We start from the raw sequence: 23297 nt of genomic DNA, 5'->3' as shown, positions 1-23297 counted from the left end.
TGAGTATCATTGTGCACACCATGCCCAGCTCTTACTCTTGCCTATTTCTGAACTTTCCATAAGTGGAATGATACTGTGTTCATCTTTCTCTAACTTCTAGTACAATCACTTCATATGTTTTTGAGGATTATGTTTCACCAATGTTGAAGCATGCAGCTGTAGTTCATTTCTACTCCTGTGGTATCCTATTTACGAATGTAAGTTCAGTGTATTTATCTGTTTCTGTTTCTAGCTTTTCCCCCTTATTATTACAAATAATAGTGCCGTAAACATTGTTTGAATGTGGTCTGGCCAACAAGGCAAGACTTCTGTGGGAATGGAATTGCTAGGGCTCAGTTTTATAGCTAATGCCCAAAAGTCCAAAGGGATAATACAAATATGCCCTCCGCTTGTGGGCAGAATGGGTCTCCCCAAAAGTCATATGTAGAAACTCTCACCCCCAGGATCTCAGTATGTGACCATATTTGGAGTAAGTCTTTAAAGAGGTCTTTACAGAACCAACCGAGTGCCCATTGACCAATGAGTGAATGAAGAAAATGTGAGACATATACACCATGGAATACTACCTAGCCATGAAAAGGAATGAGATCATGTCTTTTGCAGCAACTTGGATGTAGCTTGAGGCCATTATCCTAAGTGAAGTAACTCAGGAATGAAAAGCAATTACCACACGTTCTCACTTAGAAGTGGGAGCCGAGACATGGGTGCACAAAGGCCTGCAGAGTGGTACTGTGGATGTGGGAGACTCAGAAGGGAGGAGGGTGAGAAGTGGATGAACAAACTCTATCTTGGGTACAATGTACGCCCCATGGGTGTTGGGGGCACTAAGATCCCGACTTCAGCACCACACAGTTCATTCATGTAACCAGAATACAAGTGGTTACTTGCATTCCACAAGCTATTGATATTTTTTAAATACATATATTAAATAAATAGAATAACCTTTAAAAATAAATAAATACTAAAATATTGGATTTTGCCATGTAAAACTGCAATTACTTTTGCACCAACCTAATAAAGAAATAGGTCATTAAGTTAAAATGAGGTCTTAGGTTGACCCTAAGCTATTAGGATGGCTGACCTGCTAAAAAGACACAGACACACTGGCCAGGAGTGGTGGCTCACACCTGCAATCCCAGCACTTTGGGAGGCCGAGGCGGGAGGATCACCTGAGGTCAGGAGTTCGAGACCATCCTGACCAACATGGTGAAACCCCATCTCTACTAAAAATATAAAATTAGCCAGGCATGGTGGCACATGCCTGTAATCCCAGCCACTTGGAAGGCTGAGGCAGGAGAATTGCTTGAACCCTGGAGGCAGAGGTTGCAGTGAGCCAAGATTGTACCATTGCACTCTAGCCTGGGCCACAAGAGTGAAACTCTGTCTCAAAAAAAAAAAAAGACACAGACGCAGAGGGAAGGTCCTGGGAAGTCACAGTGCGAAGGCAGCTGACTACAGAAGGAGAGAGGCCTCAGGAGAAGCCAACGCTGCCAACACCTTGACCTCAGCACCTTTAACCTCCAGAACAGTGAGACACACATTTCTATTGTTGAAGTCTTTTGGTCCGAGGTGCCTTGTTGCGGCAGCTAAGCCATCTCCCTCCGGCAGTCCATGAGCATTCCAGTGGCTCCAAATCTTCTCCAAGTGATTCTTCCATTTTTGCCAACTGAGTAGAGGTGGAAAATGTCTCATGGTGGTTTCAAGCTGTGTTTCTCTGATTATTGGTGACGCTGATGGTATTTTCATTTGTTTTTGAGTCACTCGTGTTCCTCCCGAGAAACACGGGTGCATGTTGTCTGAGACTTTGGCATTACTTTTCAGGAGTTCATATATCCTAGATGCTAACTCACTGATGGTTATATGTATTGCAAATATCTTCAAGTTTGTGGCTAGGCTTTTTGCTCACTTTACAGCACTCTTTGATGAACAGAAGCTCTGTCATCCAGGCTAGAGTGCAGTGGTACAATCTTGGCTCACTGCAACCTCTGCCTCCCAGGTTCCAGTGATTCTCCTGCCTCACCCTCCCAAGTAGCTGGGATTACAGGTGTGTGCCACCATGCCCAGCTAATTTTTGTATTTTGAGCAGAGATGTGGTTTTGCCATATTGGCCAGGCTGGTCTCGAACTCCCAACCTCGAGTGATCTGCCCCCCTTGGCCTTCCAAAGTGCTGGGATTATGGGCGTGAGCCACCATGCCCAGCTAATTCCACAGCCTTAATTGACTACGGCTCTGTCATAAGTCTTATTCTCCAGAGTGTGACCCCTGCCTGAGCATTTTCCTCTGGAGAAGAAGAGGTCTAGACCAGCAGCCCCCACCCATTTTGGCACCAGGGATCAGTTTCATGGAAGCCAATTTTTACATGGAGGAGGGTGGGGGGTGGTTTCGGGATAATTCTGGTGCACTCCATCTATTGTGCACTTTATTTCTATTATTATTGCATTGTCATATGTGAGGAAGTAATTCTACAACTTGCCATAATGTAGAATCAGTGGAGCCCTGAGCTTGTTATTCTGCCACTAAATGGTCCCATCTGGGAGTGATGGGAGACAGTGCCAGATCATCAGGCATTAGATTCTCATAAGGAGCGTGCAGCCTAGATCCCTGGCATGCGCAGTTCACAGTAGGGCCCTTGCTCCTCTGAGAATCTGATGCCACCACGATCTGACAGAAGGTGGAGCTCAGGCCGGAATGAGAGTGATGAGGAGCAACTGTGAGTACAGATGACGCTTCACTCAGTCACCTGCCACACACCTCCAGCTGTGAGGCCAGATTCCCAACAGGCCACGGAGTGGTACCCACAGTTGGGGACCCTTTGTCTGGATTATACTTGACACTTTTCCTTCTATTTTAAATTTGAGATTCATCTTGTCCAATTTCAGAAAAAAATTCTTGTTGAAACTTCAAAAGAAATTACATTAAATCTACAAGTCAGTTAAGAACTGACGTCTCTATGACAGAAAATATTTCCTTTTCTAAACATCATATCGATTTGAGCTTTCTTTAATGTCTTACAAAGAATTTTATAATTTTCTCCATAAAGGTCTTTTATAGATGTATCCTTAGTACCTTATTTTTTGTCATTGTTGTTTTTTACTTTTATTTTTATGAGACTGAATTTTCTGTTTGTTGCTGGTGTAGAGAAATGCAGGTGACATTGTGTATTGATATGTAACCAGAAAACTTGCTAGCTATCTTGTATATTCTAATAATTCTTGCATTAGGGTTCTTCTCTAGAGGGACAGAACTAAGACGACAGATATATACACGGCGGGGAGTGTGTTACGGAGTACTAACTCACAGGGTCACAAGGTCAAGTCCCTACAGGCTGTCTGCAGGCTGAGGAGCAAGGAAGCCAACCCAAGTCCCAAAACCTCGAAAGTAGGGAAGCCGGCCGGGCGCGGTGGCTCACACCTGTAATCCCAGCACTTTGGGAGGCCGAGGTGGGCAGATCACGAGGTCAGGAGATTGAGACCATCCTGGCTAATACGGTAAAACCCCGTCTCTACTAAAAATACAAAAAATTAGTTGGGTGTAGTGGCACGCACCTATAGTCCCAATTACTCGGGAGGCTGAGGCAGGAGAATTGCTTGAACCCGGGAGGCGGAGGCTGCAGTGAGCTGAGATCATGTCACTGCACTCCAGCCTGGGCGACAGAGCAAGACTCCATCTAAAAAAAAAAAGAAAGAAGCGGACAGTGCAACACTGCAGCCTTCAGTCTGTGGCTGAAGGCCCAAGAACCTCAGGCAGATCATGGTGTAAGTCCAAGAATCCAAAAGCTGAAGAACTTGGAGTCTGATGTTGGAGGGCAGGAATGGGTTCTGCTGCCCAGAGTGGAGCACCTTCCATAGACCCCCCAGTTACTTCCCCTGGATTTCCAGAGCAACTCCAGACCCAGGCGAGGAGCCGCCAACCCGTGCAGCCAACTCTCAATTAAAGCATCTCAGAATAGGCCAGGCACAGTGGCTCAAGCCTGTAATCCCAGTACTTTGGGAGGCCAAGGCGGGCAGATCACGAGGTCAGGAGTTCGAGACCAGCCTGGCCAAAGTGGAGAAAACCCATCTCTACTAAAAACAAAAAGTTAGCCAGGTGTGGTGGCGAGCGCCTATAATCCCAGCTCCTCAGGAGGCTGAGGCAGGAGAATCGCTTGAACCCAGAAGGCAGAGGTTGCAGTGAGCCGAGATCATGCCACTGCATTCCAGCCTGGGCGACAGAGAGACTCTCTCAAAAAAAAAAAAAAAAAAAAAAAAAAGCAGCTCAGAATTAAAGGGAAATATGACACCCCCACAGCGATCTAGACCGAAGTCCTTATTCCTCTCCTGGCTGGATCCTGGGGGTGGAGGAAGCCACAGTGGCAGCCATGGCAGGATCTGTGATGCAGACAGCCCTCCAGGCGCCTGTACAGGAGACTTCACCTGGGGTGGGCACCTGCCTGAAACAGTGGCCTGTGGCCAGGGTCTGTGCAGGACCCTCCTGGCTCTCCCCACACATGGAAGGTATTCATACAGCCACATCACTCTGATGCGGCACAGGGTCTTCCAGCCCCTCCTTCCCTGGCTATGTGACTTTACAGCCTGATTCTGGGAGCTTCCCCAGCCACGTGACTTATACCCTGATTCTGGGAACCACAGAGTTCAGCCCTGGGTGCTGAAATAATAGAAGACCTCTCCCCCAGCCCCTGGGAACACCCCACCCCGTTCCTCACCCACTACCCTCATCACTGGGCTTTTCTCAGAGACCAGAAAAGTTACTTTCAATCACCTGCCCTCGGTGGCCGCAGCAAGCTGCAGTGTCCCTTCCTCCTTTTCCTGCCCGACGCCTCCAGAACCAGGATGGAGCTGCCACCCTGGATGCCTTCTTCACATCAGGGACCTCCCAAAAAAAAGAGTTTCCCAGATGTACCCTTCGCTAACCCAGGCTCTCTCCCATTCCCCATACAAGAACAGAGTGAGGACCTCCTTTTCTGGAAATTCCTAAAAATAGGCAAGAAGTACATCTATTAGAGCTGGAGAACTGGGGACTGCCCAGAGAAACGTCCCCTCTAGCCAGTGCTGTCCGCTGCCCCCACCCCCAAGTCCCCAGCTGAGTGATCTGAGTGGCGATGCTCATCTCAACAGGGTGGACTGGCCACCAGCCATGCCCCTAGGTCCCGACAGCCCTGCGCACTTCAACATTTTCCCCAGCACTTGTCCTCCCAGCTACTCAAGAGGCTGAAGCTGGAGGTTCATTTGAGCCCAGGAGGTCAAGGCCCCAGTGAGATATGATCACACCACTGCACTCCAGTCTGGGTGACAGAATGAGTCCCTGTCTTTAAAATAATTTTTTTTTAAAGAAAGAGGCATGGGAAATGGTTGGGGACACTTGAAAACTTCACGAAAAAAAGTGAAGTCAAAGCTGAGCTTCAAGGACCAGCCAGATTTTTACCAGGGCAGGATGAGAACAGCCCAAGCAAAGACCTGGTGCTGGGAAGCACAGGGAGTGTTCCGGAAACAGCAGAAATGCAAATATCGAAGCAAGAGAAACAGCAAGGGACTAGACGGCGGCGGTAATTTGGGGGCCCAGTAGGAGAATGTAGCACTGGAGAGGCTGAATCTGGGGAGCCATTGAGCGTTTTTGAGTAGGACCTAACTGTGAGGGCTTTCTCAGGCAGCCCAACACCTAGAAACTGGGCCTCAATTCCTACTTTCCCACTTACTAGCAACAAAGGAACAGAGTCATTATTACAGCCGCAGCGTGTCCCTGAAATTCACATATGCCAAGCCTCCTGGTCCTTTTCCACTAATGAAGAAAAGAAGAGAGAATGCAACAGCCTCTCATCAGCAGTAATTGACTTCAGAGCCTTAATCTGAGCAGCATCAGAAATTTCCACGCTGAGCCTCCCACGATTCAAGCATCACACACTGCCCTCTTTTCCTTCTCAAACGTGCTAACCAACAAACCAAACCTTGGGGTGAAGGACAGGTCACTGTGCTGCCCCTCTCTGAAATTCAGGAGCTGCTCTAGCAGGATTTAAGGAACCTGGGCTTCCCCCTTCGCCCGCTTATTGTCTGTTCTCTCCCAGTGTGGCTTTTATTGTGAGAACTGGGTCATCACAAAACCATCTGGAAATGCTGCCAAGAAGGCTCCTTCTCCAGAGTAGCTGCTGCAAGCCCAGGTGAAATGGAAGGCCTTCGAGATAGCACACAATGCTGTCCACGGATAGCGATCAGCCCCCAGGAAGGGTGGTCAGGCTGGTGCTGAAATGTCACACTACCCTGGCGCATGCCCATCCTCCTGTTTCAGTTACCAGATACTTTTTCACTTATTTAAAGATACCTGACCAATGCCACTGTATGACATCTCTTCAGTGGGCAAGAAAAGGAAGCCTATATATTTGCAAAATAGATTTAAATATTCCTTTTTTCCCCAGATCCACTGTTAATGGCTTTTTTTCATATAATTTTCTGAAAACTATTTTGCTAACAAAAAATCATAGTGTGTTATTCCAGCACTGTCTTGTTTTGTTCTGTGTTTCTTGAGGAGTCTCACTCTGTCGCCCAGGCTGGAGTGCAGTGGCACAATCTTGGCACACTGCAACCTCTGCCTCCTGGGTTGAAGCAATTCTCTTGCCTCAGCCTCCCGAGTATCTGCGATTACAGGTATTAGCCACTGTGCCCAGCTGATTTAACTTTCTGTAAAGACTTCATCTCAATATATTGCCCAGGTTGCTCACGACCTCCTGGCTTCAAGTGATCCTCCTGCCTCAGCCTCCCGAAGTGCTGGAATTACAGGCATGAACCACCACACCTGGCCTGGAAAAGTCTTTCATTGAAGAAAGCTACAGACTGGGGTCAGGAACCATGACCTTTTCCGGGTTCTCCTGGGTCTTCAGTTTCTCCTTCTGAAGGTAGAATATAAAATGTTATATTTTGAGACCCAAGCTTGAAAATACTCTAGATCCAGAGCTACAGATTATAGCTAATCTTTTTTTTTTTTTTTTTTTTCTTTTTGAGACAGTCTTGCTCTGTTGCCAGGCTGAAGTGCAGTGGCGCCATCTTGGCTCACTGCAACCTCCACCTCCCTGGTTCAAGTGATTCTCCTGCCTCAGCCTCCTGAGTAGCTGGGACTACAAGTGTGTGCCACCATGCCCGGCTAATTTTTTGTATTTTGGTGGAGACGGGGTTTCACCATGTTGGCCAGGATGGTCTCACCCTAGTTTAAATGGCTTTTACCCAAAAGATAGGCAGGAACAAATGCTGGTGAAGATATGTAGAAAAGGCAACCGATCTCCTGATCTCGTGATCCACTCACCTTGGCCTCACAAAGTGCTGGGATTACAAGTGTGAGCCATCGCACCCAGCTATCTTTTTGTTGTTGTTGTTGAGACAGGGTCTCACTCTGACCCTCAGGCTGGAGTGCAGTGGTGTGACCACAGCTCACTGCAACCTCAACCTCCTGGGCTCAAGTGATCCTCCCACCTCAGCCTTCCAAGTAGCTGGGACTACAGATGTGCACCACTATGCCCGATTAATTTTTTTGTATTTTTCGTAGAGACAGGGTTTTGCCACATTTTCCAGGCTGGTCGTGAACTCCTGGGTTCAAGTCATCCTCCCACCTTGGCCCCCCAATAGGTGGGATTACAGGCATGAACCACCACACCCAGCCTAGAGCTACAGATTATAGCTAATCTTAAATAACAGAAAGAAGCATTCCTTCAAAGTTGTACATAACCTGAATTTTCTTTTTTTTTCTTTTTCTTTTTCTTTTTTTTCAGAGTTTCACTCTTGTCGCCCAGGCTGGAGTACAATGGTGCAATCTTGACTCACTGCAACCTCTACCTCCTGGGTTCAAGCGATTCTCCTGCCTCAGCCTCCCAAGTAGCTGGGATTACAGGTGTCCACCACCATGCCCAGCTAGTTTTCATATTTTTAGTAGAGACAGGGTTTTACTATGTTGGCCAGGCTGGTCTCAAACTCCTAACCTCAGGTGATTCACCTGCCTTGGCTTCCAAAGTGCTAGGATTACAGACATGAGCCAATGCACTTAGCCGTAACCTGAATTTTATTGTATTTTTATTTTTTTGAGATGGAGTTTCATTCTTGCTGTCCAGTCTGGAGTGCAATGGTGAGATCTTGGCTCACCGCAATCTCCGCCTCCCAGGTTCAAGCAATTCTGCCTCAGCCTCCCGAGTAGCTGGGATTACAGGCATGGGCCACCACGCTTGGTTAATTTTGTATTTTTAGTAGAGATGGGGTTTCTCCATGTTGGTCAGGCTGGTCTCAAACTACTGACCTCAGGTGATCGGCCTGCCTTGGCCTCCGAAATACTGAGATTATAGGCATGAGCCACCACGCCCAGCCCCTGAATTTTCTTAATGTGCCAAAGGAGCTCACTATTGAAAGTTACCTTGTAGTAAATGCATTTATGAAATGAATTATTTTGCCCTTTTAGAAACACTTCAAACATTTGTGTTTTCTTAAAACAACTGTTAATGTAATGTGAGCTAGAATGCCTTCATTCCGTCAATCCATTTATGAAATTAGATGACTTCTTGCCTGTATATCATATTGTGTGCTAGTGTCAGATCTTAATTGCTTAGCCTGTTCAATTGCTGAATCTAACCAGGCCTTTTCCTCTTTGGAGCTCATAAGCACATCTTCCCAGGAGAGGAAGGAGAACAGAAAGTCAATGAAAATTAGAGTTAATTTTGTTATTTTTAGTAGACTTGGAAAACTGGCTGATGAAAGACAAAGTTGAAACCTATTATGGAATTGTCTATCAATTATCCCTGCTTTCCTCACATAGTTACTTGAAAATGGGCATATGGAAAAACCATACTGAGAATAATTATTCCCCCAGCATAACACGCAGTTTATGAGGATGGCCCATCTGCTCTGCCTGAGGGAGTCAGAGCGAGGAGCAGCCTGTGTCCTGTGGCCAGATCTGCCTCTCACCTGCACAGCCTTGACTTCGCTCTTGGTCACTCCTGACAGTGCTGGCTAAAGGCCTCCAAAGAAGACTGAAGGGCGACATGACGATGTGCAAAATGAGGATGTCTGTGTAGTATGACTCCCGTCGCGTGATCTCCTTGTGGCTCCTGAGTTTTGTGTGGATGTAGTTTCTGTCTGTCTCCGGCAGAGATGATGCTTTAATCTATGTCTGCTGTACTCATGACATTATTCTGTTTGGGGTTTAATTGGTATATGGAAGCACCAAATCTTTTCATAAGTATATAATAGCATTTTGTATTTGGCATTTAGTAATTCTTTATGGACTCTTGAGAAAGATTTTTATGCCTTCCATCAAAATCTTAATGGATTTTTATGAAGTTTTCAGCCTTTTGCTAGGAAACACAGCTTCCACTTTTTATTATTCTCCCTGTTCCCCTCCCTCTTCGTATCTTATCAGTTCTCTCTACTTAGATGAGTGTTTAATAAGGTGAAATTTCCACATTCCTAATGAGATTTCCACATTGCTCATGTTATGATTCCTTAAGCTCTCATAAAGGTTGTGCTTTTCCTCAGTACTAATTTAATGACCTTGAAAACTGTCAACAATATGAGCACAAGTCCCTTAATTGGCTTTACAGAGAGCAAATTCATGGGAAAGGTACTGCTCCACCAGGCAACCAGAAACTCACGAATGGCAGCCCTGGTGAAAGGCAGACAGCAGTAGACCTGGAACGAATACTCTGCCACTTACTACGTGAGTGAGACAGCAAAACGCTGAATCCTTTTCAGCCTCAGTTTCTTCCTCTGTGCAATGCGAATCACACCTTCCAAGACTGTCGCAAGAATTGAACCTGTGAGAATCAGTTTTGTAGGCTGTGAAATGGTATAAAGATATAAGGTGTTATTATGTATACACCTGAAATGTAAGAAAGAGAGTGTCTAGGCCTTTTAAAGAGCTTAAAGAAGAGGGCTAGGGGCCTGAGACAGACGGTGATAAGCCCAAAGGGAAGGTGAGGACCCAGCATTTAGTAGTAAACATGTTTACCCCATGAGTTCTCTAACATATATGAAGATGAAGCACCTAATGCCACAGGTCGATGGCATGTATGGGAATTTTATTTATTTGTTTGTTTGTTTATTTATTTATTTTGAGACTGAGTCTCACTCTATTGCCCAGATTGGAGTGCAGTGGCACGATCTTGGCTTACTGCAGCCTCCGCCTCCCAGATTCAAGTGATTTCTCCTGCCTCAGCCTCCCAAATAGCTGGGATTACAGGCGCCAACCACCATGCCCAAGTAATTTTTGTATTTTCATAAAGATGGGGTTTCACCATGTTGGCCAGGCTGGTCTTGAACTCTTGACCTCAAGTGATCTGGCCCACCTTGGCCTTTCAAATTAACAGGTGTGAGCCACCGTGCCCGGCCATGTACATGAATGTATAATTCAAGCATCTCTATGGTCTCCAATTTCTTGAGGCCACTGTTTTATTTAACATCACAATAAAATGCCTTAAGTAGTTATAATAGCAGCATCTGGAACACTCACTCCTATTTCTTTAACATATTCAAGAGCAAGAGGGTTTGCTTTTGTTGTTGTTGAGAAGGGTATCAGTTTGTCGCCCAGGCTAGCGTGCAGCAGCACAAACACAGCTCACTGCAGCCTCGACCTCCTAGGCTCAAGCGATTCTCCCACCTCAGCCCGCTAAGTAGCTGGGACTACAGGTGCATGCCACCAAGCCCGGCTAATTGATATGCAGTGTGTATTATCATTAATAAATCTTCCTGAGGGCTGTGCTAGGGAGTAAACAGTTATTTATTTACTTATTTTGCTAAATTTCAGTTTTGGTGTTAACAGTTGATTTGGTTTCAGTCCCTTCTTTAGGAAACCTTTTACCAGTTTCCTAAGTAGTTACCAGCAAGTCATTGTTGCACACTCTGCCTATCTCTCAATCTCCTCTCAAGACATTTTCATTCACATATACAACATGAGATTATGTATATATGATGAGATTACATATGATTGGATTGTGTGTGATGAGATTATATATATATGAGATGAGATTATGTGTATGATGAGGTTATATATATGATGATATATATCAGGAGGTTATATGTGATGAGATTATATATATATGAGATTATATATGAGATAAGATTATGTGTATGATGAGGTTATATATATGATGATATATATCAGGAGGTTATATGTAATGAGATTATATATTTTTAGATTATATATTATGAGATTATATATGCTGAGATTATATAGGATCAGATTATATATAGGATGAGATTATATATAATCAAATTATTTATGATGAGATTCTGTATGATGGGGTCATATATGATGGGATTATGTATGATGAGATCTTATATGATGGGATTATATGTGATGAGATTATATATGATCAGATTATTTAAGATTAGATTATATATGATGGGATTATATGTGATGGGGTCACATATGATTGGGTTATATTCGATCGGATTGTATATGATTAGGTTGTGTATGATAGAATTATGTGATGGGATTATATATGTTGGGATCATGTATATGTGATGAGATTGTATATATGATTAGATTATATATATCTTCATGCATAAATCTTTGTGATTATTTCTCATTATTTCCATTGAAGCCCTAAATATGGAACTACAGGGTCAAAACATATAAAGGTTTACAGGTCTTTAAATATTTTACAAAATTGCTTTTCAGTAAAGTTACATCAACTTATGTTCCCACTAATTGTATTTTAAATTATCCATTGGCCAGGCACGGTGTCTCACACCTGCAATCCTAGCACTTAGGGAGGCCAAGATGGTAGACCACTTGAGATCAGGAGTTCAAGACCAGCCTGGCCAACAGGGTGAAACCCTCGTCTCTACTAAAAATAGAAACAATTAGCCGGGCATGATGGTGCGCATCTGTAGTCCCAATTACTTGAGAGGCTGAGACAGGAGAATCGCTTGAACCAGGGAGGTGGAGGTTGCAGTGAACTGAGATGGTGCTACTGCACTCCAGCCTGGGCAACACAGCAAGACTCCATTGCTAAATAAATAAATAAATAAATAAAATTGCCCATTTCTTTGCACTCCTGCCAGCATTAAATATTAGAATCTAAATTATATTTTCTAATTTTTAGGTGAAAATATTGTATATTATTTAACATTTTTATTTTTGAAATTACAAGTTAGTCTAAACACTTTAAAATATAATAACACACACACAGATATACACATAGCTAATTACTAAGCACTTTAATTTTCTCTTTGAGGAAATTTTCCCACAGAATTTTTAGGGTTTTCTTATCAATTTGTGTGTAGTCCTAAAGATACAATTAACTCTTGGATTTGTTATGCAGAGGTTTGTAGTTTCCAATTTTTTTTTTTTGTCTTTTAGGCTTCTGTTTGCAATATTTTTAGTTACCAGAATTTTTTAAATTTTATGCAATTTAGTCTAATGGTCATTTCCTTCTTGACCATTTCTTTTCTTTCCCCACCTTGAGATCACATAAATATTTACCTAAATTTTCCCTTAATTTTAAATTTTATTTTTTGTCTTTTTGACACAGGGTCTCTCTGCCCCCAACCTGGAGAGCAGTGGCACGATCACAGCTCACTGCAGCCTGGACGTCACCCCCAGGCTCAGGTGATCCTCCCACCTCAGCCTTCTGAGCTGCTGGGACTACGCGCGTGCACTACCATACCTGGTTAATTTTTGTATTTTTTTTTTTGTCGAGACAGAAAGGTCTCATTATGTTGCTCAAGCTCGTCTCGAACTCCTGGGCTCAAGCAATCCTCCTGCCTCAGACTGCCAAAGTGCTGGGATTACAGGCATGAGACACCACACTGGACCCTAAAATTATTTAATGTAGCTGTAACATCTTTCAGCATATAATGACATGTAAGGGCTTAACTTGATTATCTTTTCAAATTACTATGTTTCTTACCTCCACTTACTGACATCCCATCTCTTTTTCATTTATTTTTGATGACCCTTTTATCACATATGAAAGTCTACACTACCTTTTCCTGGGTTATATTGTTCCATTCTGATACGTTTCATCAGTATAGCCGTAGACTAGGTTTCAATAATAAATAGGTCAATTTCCTATATTTTTCTTTCTTTTTCTAATTTTGTTAACTTTTCTCACCTATTATTTGTTCAATTTGTTTAGATACACTTTAAAATACTTTTAGCCTTATAGGGTAGGTGTTAACGGCCTTGTTATACAGATGAGGAACTGAAGCTCAAAAAAGATAAACAGTTTAAGGTAATAAATCATGTCTTTTACATATCCCCTGTCAGATCCAAACTGCTGTTGTTTTTTTAGTAAAGAAAAGTTATGAAATTTTCTTACTTTCTTTCTCCTTTCCTGTCTGCCTCCCTCTAGTGGTCATGACATATATTACAGTTTCTGAAGTCAATTTTATACAGTAATATACTTCCTTTATAACATAAAAATACATAGCTTATTTAAAAATTTTTAAGTTATATAAATTTCATTAATATTTATTTAATATTTGGGGGTCATGTGTTATCAGGGTTTTCTTAGCAAAGACCAGCCTCAGAAAACATTTATGAAGAAGTCAAGTGACTTTACAGTGAAATTTTTTTAATTTCCTAGGTTTTAAAACTGTAACAATACAAAGACCCTCTAGATATTTCTTTGTTCATTTATTTTCCTTTGGACATTATCTAAGTACTTTCATAAATAACTATCTTTTTTCAGTTTTTTTGAGACAGACCCTGTTACCCAGGCTAGAGTGCAGTGGCACAATCTCGACTCACAGCAACCTACAATTCCTGGGTTCAAGCAACTCTCCTAGCTCAGCCTCCCAAGTGGTTGAAATTACAGGCATGCCCACCACGTTCAGCTAATGTTTGCATTTTTAGTAAAGATGGGGTTTTGCCATATTGGCCAGGCTGGTCTCAAACTCCTGATCTCAGATGATCTGCTTGCCTCAGCCTCCCAAAGTGATGGGATTACAGGCGTGAGCCACGGCGCCCAGCCAAATAACCGTATTTAAATTCCCTCTGTAACCATTTCTTCTCCTCTGACCTGGCTTCAGTGTCCTTTCTCACTGTTCGGTCCCTTTTTGTGTTCAGTTGTCACAAAGGTGCCTAGGCCACGGGTGCATCGGGGCAGGAGCTTCAAGGCAGGAGGCCAGCCTGGGCTAGCTCCCTGGCCAGGCCTGCACTAGCCTATAGGAGGGCCACCTGATAGTAATTCCCACAAAGACTTAGGACGTGCTAGCAGGGGCTAGCCTCCATCCCTAACTGCCTGTCGGTTGAAGCCTTCTCAGTCTCATTTTCTTCCTTGTTTATTTCCTGCTCCTATTTTTCTGCCTTTTTCTTTTCCCCTTTTTCCTTTCTAATCCCATCATTCTTCAATATCTTCCTTCTCGTTTCTTTTTCACCTGTAAGAAAAGATGCCGTAAAAGTTTAACCAAGCAAGAAGGATAATAATAAAAATAATTCTGGGAAGCATTTATCAAATTTTTTTTTTTCCCTTGATCTGAATTCCTTAAAGGGCCGAGCGCAGTGGCTCATGCCTTTTAACCCAACACTTTGGGCAGCCCAGATGAGAGGATTGCTTGAGCCTGGAGGTTTGAGACTACCGTGAGAATGAGACCCTGTCTCTACAAAAAATAAAATAAAAAATTAGCCAGGCATGGTGGTTCATGCCTGTAGGCCCAGCTTGGGAGGCTGAGGCAGGAGAATCACTTGAGCCCAGGAGTTGGAGGCTGCCGTGAGCTACAGTCTTGCCGCTGCACTCTAGCCTGGGCAACAGAACAAGAACCTGTCTCAAAAAATAAAAGAAATTCCTTAAAGACAGTGTCTGCTATATTATCTCCCTCCTACAGATAGGTGTTTAATATTACCATTTATTCTGTCACTTCATGATACATGCATTCATATTTAACACAACATGGACAAAAATGTAAGAAGGGGAAAAAAAAAAAGAACATAACCAGAAAGCTTAGGTTCATTATTCAGTGAGGATTAAGGGCTGTCAGAGTTGACTGTCTCCTGGATTTTGTTCAGGAGAGGATAATAATACTGACCCAATTAAGTAGCATGTTGGGTAGATTAAAGTGCTTTGTAAACATTAATTAAAGATGCAGGGAGTTAGGTGAGGCCAATGTGTTATTAGAGGAAAAGTTTTCTTCCCTTTCATCAGGTATCTCTTTCTGGGAAGGGCAGAGAAATGACCTCAGGACAAAGGCATTGGGCTCAACCCTGAATGCTGCGGGTGATTCATCCCGTGCAACCACTTCCGTTCTTAGTTTTCTATAAAATGGGAATCAACACAAACATTCTGGGAATCTAGGTTGTTATAACATTTGCCATTTGAGTATACAAAAAACCCTACAATTAATACAACCCCATAACCCTTGCTTTCTCCCTGCCTACCGAGTTAAACCTGGTACCATCAACTTCCACCAACTTAACAAAAGCCTTCCACAACCAGCTATTAACCTTGGGAGATATTTCCATGGTGATAACCTGAAGAAGAAAATGCAAGGAGCTGTGGGGTCAAAAATTTTCCCATGACTTTCTTCAACTGTCTGAACCTCAGCTTTCCTCCTCTGTAAAATGGGGCTAAGAAACCAGAAAACCATTTTAAGGATTAAATGAAATAATGTATGTAGTGTATGCACGTTAAATGCTGTGTCTGAGGGTACAGGAATGCAATAAATTGCATCAGTGTTATTACGTATAAAATAGCCTTTCAAAGCTGATGATAATAAAAAAGAAAAAATTAAAGGCCACGTGCAGTGGCTTAGGCCTGTAATCCTAGCACTTTGGGAGGCTGAGGTGAGAGGGTCACTTGACCTTGACCCCAGGAGTTCGAGACCAGCCTGGGCAATATAATGAGACCTCCCCCAATCTCTACAAAATATTTAAAAATTAGCTGTGTGTGGTGGCGGTGCACTTGTGATACCAGCTACTCGGGAGACTGAGATGGGAGGATCACTTGAGTTCGGGAGGTGGAGGTTGCATGCAGTGAGCCGCGATCACACCACGTGCAATCTAGCCTGGGCGACAGAGCAAGACCCTGTCTCAGGAAAAATTAAATTAATGTTCCATTTTTTGCAAGCTTCCGTCGTACATCCCTATTGCTTTTCTCCGCGTGGATCGCTCGGGGATGAAGTTGGAGATTTTCACGCTGATATTCCCCAACTCGAACTTCACAGCTTGACCGAGGGCCCCTGGGAGGCGGCCGGGGGGACCCCCAGCGTGGCGGGGCCTGGCCCTTTAAGCGCCGCGGGCGCGAGCCGTGCGTGCCTAAGGAGCACGAGTCCCGGCGGCGGGCGCGCGCGGCGTGCCGTGGAGCGCGCGGCGGGACGGCCCGGCACAGTCTGCAGGGCTCGCGGGCAGACTGGAGGCGGCGTGAGGGCTCCGGGTCGCGGGCGGAGTGGACACCTGAGTCCCCGGGCAGGGGGCTCCCTCGAGGTGAGTGCCGCCCTAGGACCCCGGGCAGGGCGGGAGCGACGGGACGGCGTCCTGGCGGCGGTGGCGTCGCTGGAGTCTGGCTGGGACGCCGGCGGGTCGGGCAGAGAGGGGCACCGGACCCTGCCTTGCGCGCTCTCCGCCCCGACAGGGGGAGCCCGGCGCCGCAGCAGAGGCCACCCGCTGCCGGACCCCCGACCTCGGGGCGTCGCTGCCTCCTCGGGGACCTCGGGGTCGGGGCGCGGAAGGGAACGCGCTGGGTTCCGAGTCTGGGGCTGTCCTGGGTGCGCAGGGGTGGAGGCGGGTTTCCCAGCCTTGGGCGCAGAGCGTCTCCGCGGTCCCTACCGCCCGTCTCCCAACCCGGGACCCCCTTGCGCCGCGGGACCCCCATGCGGCCTCTGGGAGAGGGTGCGGGTCCGACGCGGCGGGCGGAGCCACCTGTTCCACCCGGGCCCGCACGTCCTGGAATCCCGCGGGGCTGTGCAGGGTCTGCCCAGCCCAGCGCGGCGGAAGGGAATAAAATAGAAGAGAAAATGTGGCCCGTGATGAAATTGAACAAAAGACAATAAAGTAAACCCCAGTATTTCTCCAAGTCTTTGAAAGTTTCCCAGTATTGTTTTACGGAGTCTAAATTTAAGCATCTAGTTGTTTGGTGTCTTGTTGTTTTCCTCAACCGCAGGAACTAACCTCAGAAAACTTTTAACTCTTTACCAGAACCTTGTGGGTGCAGAGCAGAAAACTTAAAGTGAGTCAAGGAAAATGACTGTGTGTGACTTTTTCCACCCTAAACACAGTAAAACATTCAGATCTGTAGGGAGAAGTTTCTTTCTGGCTCCAGTTTTAATGGAGAACTTTTTTTTTTTTTTTTTAAATCTGTGTTTCTGAAAGGTAGCGAAAGGCCAAACCAGGTATACGTGGAAACTTGAGGGAAATGCTCAGGAGAAAACGTCATTAAAAATACTTTTCTACATTATTTAAAAAAAAAAAATACACAAAAGTGCATGCACTAAAAAGTTTGCCCTCCAAGTTCCGTGTCTGAATGTTACTGATTGTTTTTCTAGGTGGAGGAGGTATTTTCGTTCGTGGAGCCAATATGGAAACGCAAACAAATGCCCTATTGACTTGGGATTGGGTGGGAAGGATGAAAGTTGTCTAAAATCTTTCTTGCCAAAGTTGACAGTGTATGTATGGAATCTTGTGTGTTTTCTTGTCTAGACTAGTAATAGCCATTTTAAAGCGACTGGATTATATTCCTTGGTAACAGCACTTCCCATGAGCTTTCCTTGAGAATTTTAGATGCTGATGATTTAAAAGTAATGCATTTTCTCTGCTACTAGAAATCAGAAATCCAAAATTAGAGTGATAGTGGAGCAAAAGCTGGAAAGATGAGCAATGTTTTAGAAAAGTTTGAGCGTGTTTGCATCTGAGATTGCTGGGGATGGGGGATTTGCCCATGAATTCGTTCAGGAATATTTGTAGACTGACCACCTACAGCGCGCAGAGCAGTGACTGCAATATACAAGCATTTCTAGGTAACAGCTATAGGAAACTGATTAAAACCAGATCAAGTAAGCCTTCATTGGCAGCTGAAGACATACCTGGCCTTGGTTCCAAAGTTCTCAGACACCCAAGGAGCCCAGAGTTGGCACAGTGTGTTGATTCTGAAGATCATCTCAGATAACTACAGGAGTGGAGCCTTGACACCTGAAGTGGGAGAGAGGAAGGGCTTGGGTGGAGCAGAGCTGAGAACAGGGGAACCTCTAGAACTAGAAGTTCAAGTGCATCTTATCTGCAGTGTTGTGGGACTGCCAGTGGCACAGAGGCCATTCGGGAGCTGCAGGGGGAATCCTAGGAGCATCCCAGAACCCGAGCTCTTTGCTTTGCTGGTGAAGGGCAGCGTTGCATTTCACTTTCCTTTGCACTTGGTGGCTTCACAGCTGCCTATGTGCTCTAAGAAGATGGCCTTGCAACTCTGCCCTGATAGACGGCAGCCATCCCCACTTCATGCTGAGGGGTCTCCTGGCCACCATCGGAAAGCCTCTGTTCACAGAGGCACTGCCCTCTGCACGGGTTGTGTCCAGCCAGTGGCATCACGGCCAACAGTGTCTGTCTGTGGAACCTCAGTGAAGCTGTCCCTCTCCATAATTGTTTCCTTTCTAGACTGGTAGCCTTCATCTTGAAACCTGAGAGTATTTTAAGAAAGTTCTTTCTGGGAGCCGGGTGCGGTGGCTCACACCTGTAATCCCAGCATTCTGGGAGGCCAGGGCTGGTGGATCACCTGAGGCCAAGAGTTCAAGATGAGCCTGACCAACATGGAGAAATCCCATCTCTACTAAAAATACAAAAATTGGCCGGATGTGGTGGCGTGCCTGTAATCCCAGCTACTCAGGAGGCTGAGGCAGGAGAATCGCTTGAACCCGGGAGGCGGAGGTTGCGGTGAACCGAGATCATGACATTGCACTCCAGGTTGGGCAACAAGTGTGAGACTATGTCTCAAAAAAAGAAAAGTTGGTGCTGGGTTTATAATCTGTGCATTCAGGATTGGCAGGGAAGGACTGTAGGGAAGAGCATTTGCCTTATCCAACAGGGATGGGATAGCTCTTCGTGAACGTGTATCTTCAAAGTATTGCCAGAGACTCTACCACTGTGAAGACATGATGCTGCTTATCTTTTTTATTATAGTCAAATACATAGAACATAAAATTTATCCCTTTAAAGTGCACAAGTCAGTGGCATGAAGTGCCTTCCATTCCCAAAGTTATGTAGCCGTCACCACTGAGTTCCAGAACTCTTTCATCTCTCCAAAAGGGAACCCATTAAGCTGACGGTTCCCATTCCCCTCTCCCAACCCCTGGAGACACTGGTCTCCTTCTATCTCTGTAGGCTGCCCCTTCTGTGTGTTTGTGCACATGGAATCTTAAAATCTGGCCTCTGTGTCTGGCTTCTTTGACTTAGCACAATGTTTTCAAGGTCCGTCCATGTGGCGGCGTGTATCAGTGCTTCACTCCTTTTAATGGCTGAATAGTGTTCCGTGTGTGAACGGATTGCCTTCTGTTTCCCATTCAGACGAATGACGTTGGGTTGTTTCCACTTTTGGCTATTGTGACTAGTACTGCTATGAACAGTTGTGTACAAGTTTTTGTTTGAACACCTGTTGTCACTTCTTTTGGGTCTGTACCTGAAAGTAGAATTCCAGGTCATATGGTAATTCTGGGATTCACCTGTTGAGGAGCTGCCAGCTGTTTTATATAGCAGCTGCACCATTTTGTGTTCCCACCAGCAACGTGTCAGGTTCAAGTTTCTCCACATCCTTGTCAACTGCTTGGTATTTTCCTTTTTTTTTTTTTTTTTCAAGACAGGGTGTCACTCTATCGCCCAGGCTGGAGTACAGTGGCATGATCTCAGCTCACTGCAGCCTCGACCTTCCAGGCTCAAGCGATCCTCCCACCTCAGCCTCTGGCGTAGCTAGGACCACAGGCACACGCCACCACGTCCAGCTGTGTTTTTGTGTTTTTTGTAGAGACTGGATTTTGCCCTGTTACCCAGGCTGGTCTCAAACTCCTGGGCTCAAGCCATCTGCCCACATCTGGCTTCCAAAGTGCTGGGATTACAGGCGTGAGCCACCCGGCCTGACCTTCCTTCAAAAAAAAAATTCTGGTTCTTTTAGTGGGTATGGTGTTGGTGCATTTCCCGATAGACTTACAATGCTGGATGTCTCTTCAGAGGCTTGCTGGCCACATCTTTAGAGAAATGTCTGGGAAGAATTTGATTATCTTTTGTGTTAGCTTTCATACCGCGAAATTTTGCATGTAAGTACAGTTATTTGTATAGGGCTTGGTTTGGATATTTAGGTCCTTCCCAAAGCTTCAGTCTGTTGTGGGTTTTTCCTGCTTTCTCTTTCAGGCTGCTGCTCCTTCTCGGAAGCCAGTTGTCTGACTTGTGCTTTGACTGTTTTTTTTTTTTTTTTTTTTTTTTTTTGAGAGGGAGTCTCGCTCTGTCGCCCAGGCTGGAGTGCAGTGGCACAATCTCAGCTCACTGCAACCTCTACCTCCTGGGTTCAAGTGATTCTCCTGCCTCATCCTCCTAAGTAGCTGGGACTACAGGTGCATGCCGCCACGCCTGGCTAATTTTTTTTTTCTTTTAATAATTTAGTAGAGACAGGATTTCACTGTGTTGCCCAGGCTGGTCACAAACTTGTGAGCTCAGGCAGTCCACCTGCCTCAGCCTCCCAAAGTGCTGGTATTATGGCTCGACATTTTTAATCTTCTGCCTGTTGCAGTTCTTGACCCCAGGCCTGGGGTATCCATCAGTTCATGGCAGTACAGTATTCATAGACTGACCATGTAGAGCGTCCTAAGCCCTTGGGCTAGTCATTGGAAGTCCTCATGTTTTTTGTTGTTTTGTTTTGTTTTGTTTTTGAGACATGTCTCACTCTGTCACCCAAACTGGAGTGCAGTGGCACAATCACAGCTCACTGCAGCCTCAAACTCCCAGGCTCAGATGATCCTCCTACCTCAGCCTCCTGGGACTACAGGTACATGCCACCATGCATGGCTAGTTTTTGTATTTTTGATAGAGGTGAGTCTCGATGTGTTCCATAGGATGGTCTTGAACTCCTTGGTTCAAGCAGTCCCCCCACCTTACCCCCCCCAAAATGCTGGGATTACAGGCATGAGCCACCTTCTCTTTTTGATATACTTCTCTTTGTGATGTACACAGATTACATTTTATTTTTTCAATGAGGTTAATGGGCACATGGGGAAAAGAGTGGTCCTGCTCTGGAAGTTAGCGGATCCCCGTCAGGTTTCAGCACCGAGAGCTGTGTGGCCTCAGGGTCCGCCCTTCTGGAACTGGGTTTCCTGGTCTAGAAAATTTGGGCTAAGACTGAATGACTTCTCAGGCCCTTCTCAGACCTTGAAACTCGAGATTCACCATAGCTTTCCTGTACAAATCTGATTCTGAGGGTATTTCAAACCATTTAGTTTGCACATACTACTTAAAGGAATTTTCTGAGTGAAAAAAATATATATGTGTATATATATATATATATATATATGTATACTCCTTTGTACTAGTCTATAAACAGGTGAGTTGTGTCCATTGCTGCCTCCAAAAATGGTGCATTTGATATTTTCTGTAAGTATTCAGAGCATTTCAGTTGGACACGGTGGTTCACACCTGTAATCCCAGCACTTTAGGAGCCCGAGGCAGGCAGATCACCTGAGGTCAGGAGCTCAAGACCAGCCTGGCCAGCATGGTGAAACCCCATCTCTACTAAAAATACAGAAAATTAGCCGGGTGTAGTGGTGGGCGCCTGTAATCCCAGCTATTCAGGAGGCTGAGGCAAGAGAATCACCTGAACCCAGGAGGCAGAGGTTGCAATGAGCTGAGATCACGCCACTGCACTCCAGCCTGGGCGACAGCGCAAGACTCTGTCTCAAAAATAAATAAATAAACATCCAGAGAGTTTAAAGAGTTGTAGTGAAGATTTGAATTCCTAACACACTGGGAATAGGGAGATGACGAAGGCAGCGTGGGCCCTGCTCCCATGAAGCTTTGCTGGGGTAAAGGAGACATTCAGTGTCCACTGTGAATTGATAACAGAGACCCTTTGGGGGAGCACAGGACAGAAAGTTTTTCTGTCAGCGATGGCAGAACATCAGCTGGAGAATGTAACATTTGAGCTGGGCCGGCAAGGGCAGCATAGGGGAAAATTTAGGCCAACATGGTAGAATTGAGGAGTCAGTGATTAGGCTGAAAGGGGTTAGCCTTCCAGGTAGGGGCATGGACCAGCGAAGGTTTCTAAGTAGGATGCGATGGAAGGTCTTGTTTCCCGGCTCTCCCATGGAGTAGACATTTACACATGGAGGGATTAACTGGAAGTTGAACAGGATGTTAGGGACTGAGGAAGGGGGCATAGAAATATGAAGACATGGCCGGGCGCGGTGGCTCACGTCTGGAATCCCAGCACTTTGGGAGGCTGAGGCAGGCAGGCCACCTGAGGTCAGGAGTTCAAGACTAGCCTGGCCAACGTGGCCAAACCCTGTCTCTACTAAAAATACAAAAATTAACTGGGCCTAGTGATGCGTGCCTGTCATCCCAGCTACTCCGGAGGCTGAGCAGGAGAATCGCTTGAACCCAGAGGCGGAGGTTGTGGCGAGTGGAGATTGCACCACTACACTCCAGCTTGAGCGACCGAGCAGAACTCCATCTCAAAACAAACAGAAAAGAAATATGAAGATAAAAGATGGCGTGAACAAGGGGAAGACACCTGGGAATGCCAATTGTCTAATCAAATTTTAGGTACCAAAAAAAAAAGTTTTTTAAAAGTATTACATAGCTGGGCATGGCGATTCATGCCTGTAATCCCAGCACTTTGGGAGGCCGAGGTGGGAGGATTGCTTGAACCCAGGTGTTTGAGAACAGCCTGGGCAACATAGGGAGACTCCCTGATCTACAAAAAATTTGCAAATTAGCCAGGTGTCGTGGTGTGCACCTGTAGACCCAGCTACTCAGGAGGCTGAGGCAGGAGAATGGCCTGAGCCCAGGAGGTTGCGTCTGCAGTGAGGTGTGATCATGCCACTGCACTCCAGCCTGGGCGACAGAGTAAGACTCTGTCTCAAAAAAAAAAAAAATACTCAAAGTAGAGAGCTAGAACTAGCTCTGTCGGACTCATCAAGCTGACTTAGAGGCACTATACCTTGGTTTCTTCATATTCCAAGACAGATTGCTCTCCGTCTACACCAGGTAACCAATGAATTTGCTGCGTGAGCTCTGCTAATGCCAGCAGTGTGACTTTAAGAATGAGATGGGGGCCGGGCGCGGTGGCTCAAGCCTGTAATCCCAGCACTTTGGGAGGCCGAGGCGGGTGGATCACGAGGTCAAGAGATCGAGACCATCCTGGTCAACAT

The 23297-nt window shown here is 45.4% G+C and overlaps 1 protein-coding gene across 2 annotated transcripts in view; it reads left to right on the top strand.

Annotated features, from left to right (window-relative positions):
* The window catches only part of PROSER2 (proline and serine rich 2), a 99479-nt gene that overhangs the window by 38407 nt on the left and 37775 nt on the right, over positions 1–23297 (top strand). The window contains exon 1 of one of the 2 annotated variants that reach the window (XM_032244072.1): positions 16259–16389. The exons of the other annotated variant lie outside the window; for it this stretch is intronic. The gene's annotated coding sequence lies outside the window, so the exon portion shown is untranslated. Of the gene's footprint in view, positions 1–16258; positions 16390–23297 lie in introns of those variants that run through there. 2 annotated transcript variants of the gene reach the window in all.

The sequence above is a fragment of the Sapajus apella genome, unplaced genomic scaffold (assembly GCF_009761245.1).
Source record: "Sapajus apella isolate SASKATOON/1434 unplaced genomic scaffold, GSC_monkey_1.0 scaffold53, whole genome shotgun sequence".
In the NCBI taxonomy this organism is placed as follows: domain Eukaryota; kingdom Metazoa; phylum Chordata; class Mammalia; order Primates; family Cebidae; genus Sapajus; species Sapajus apella.
Note: the sequence above shows the minus strand (reverse complement) of the source record. Positions and strands in the feature narration are given on the sequence as shown.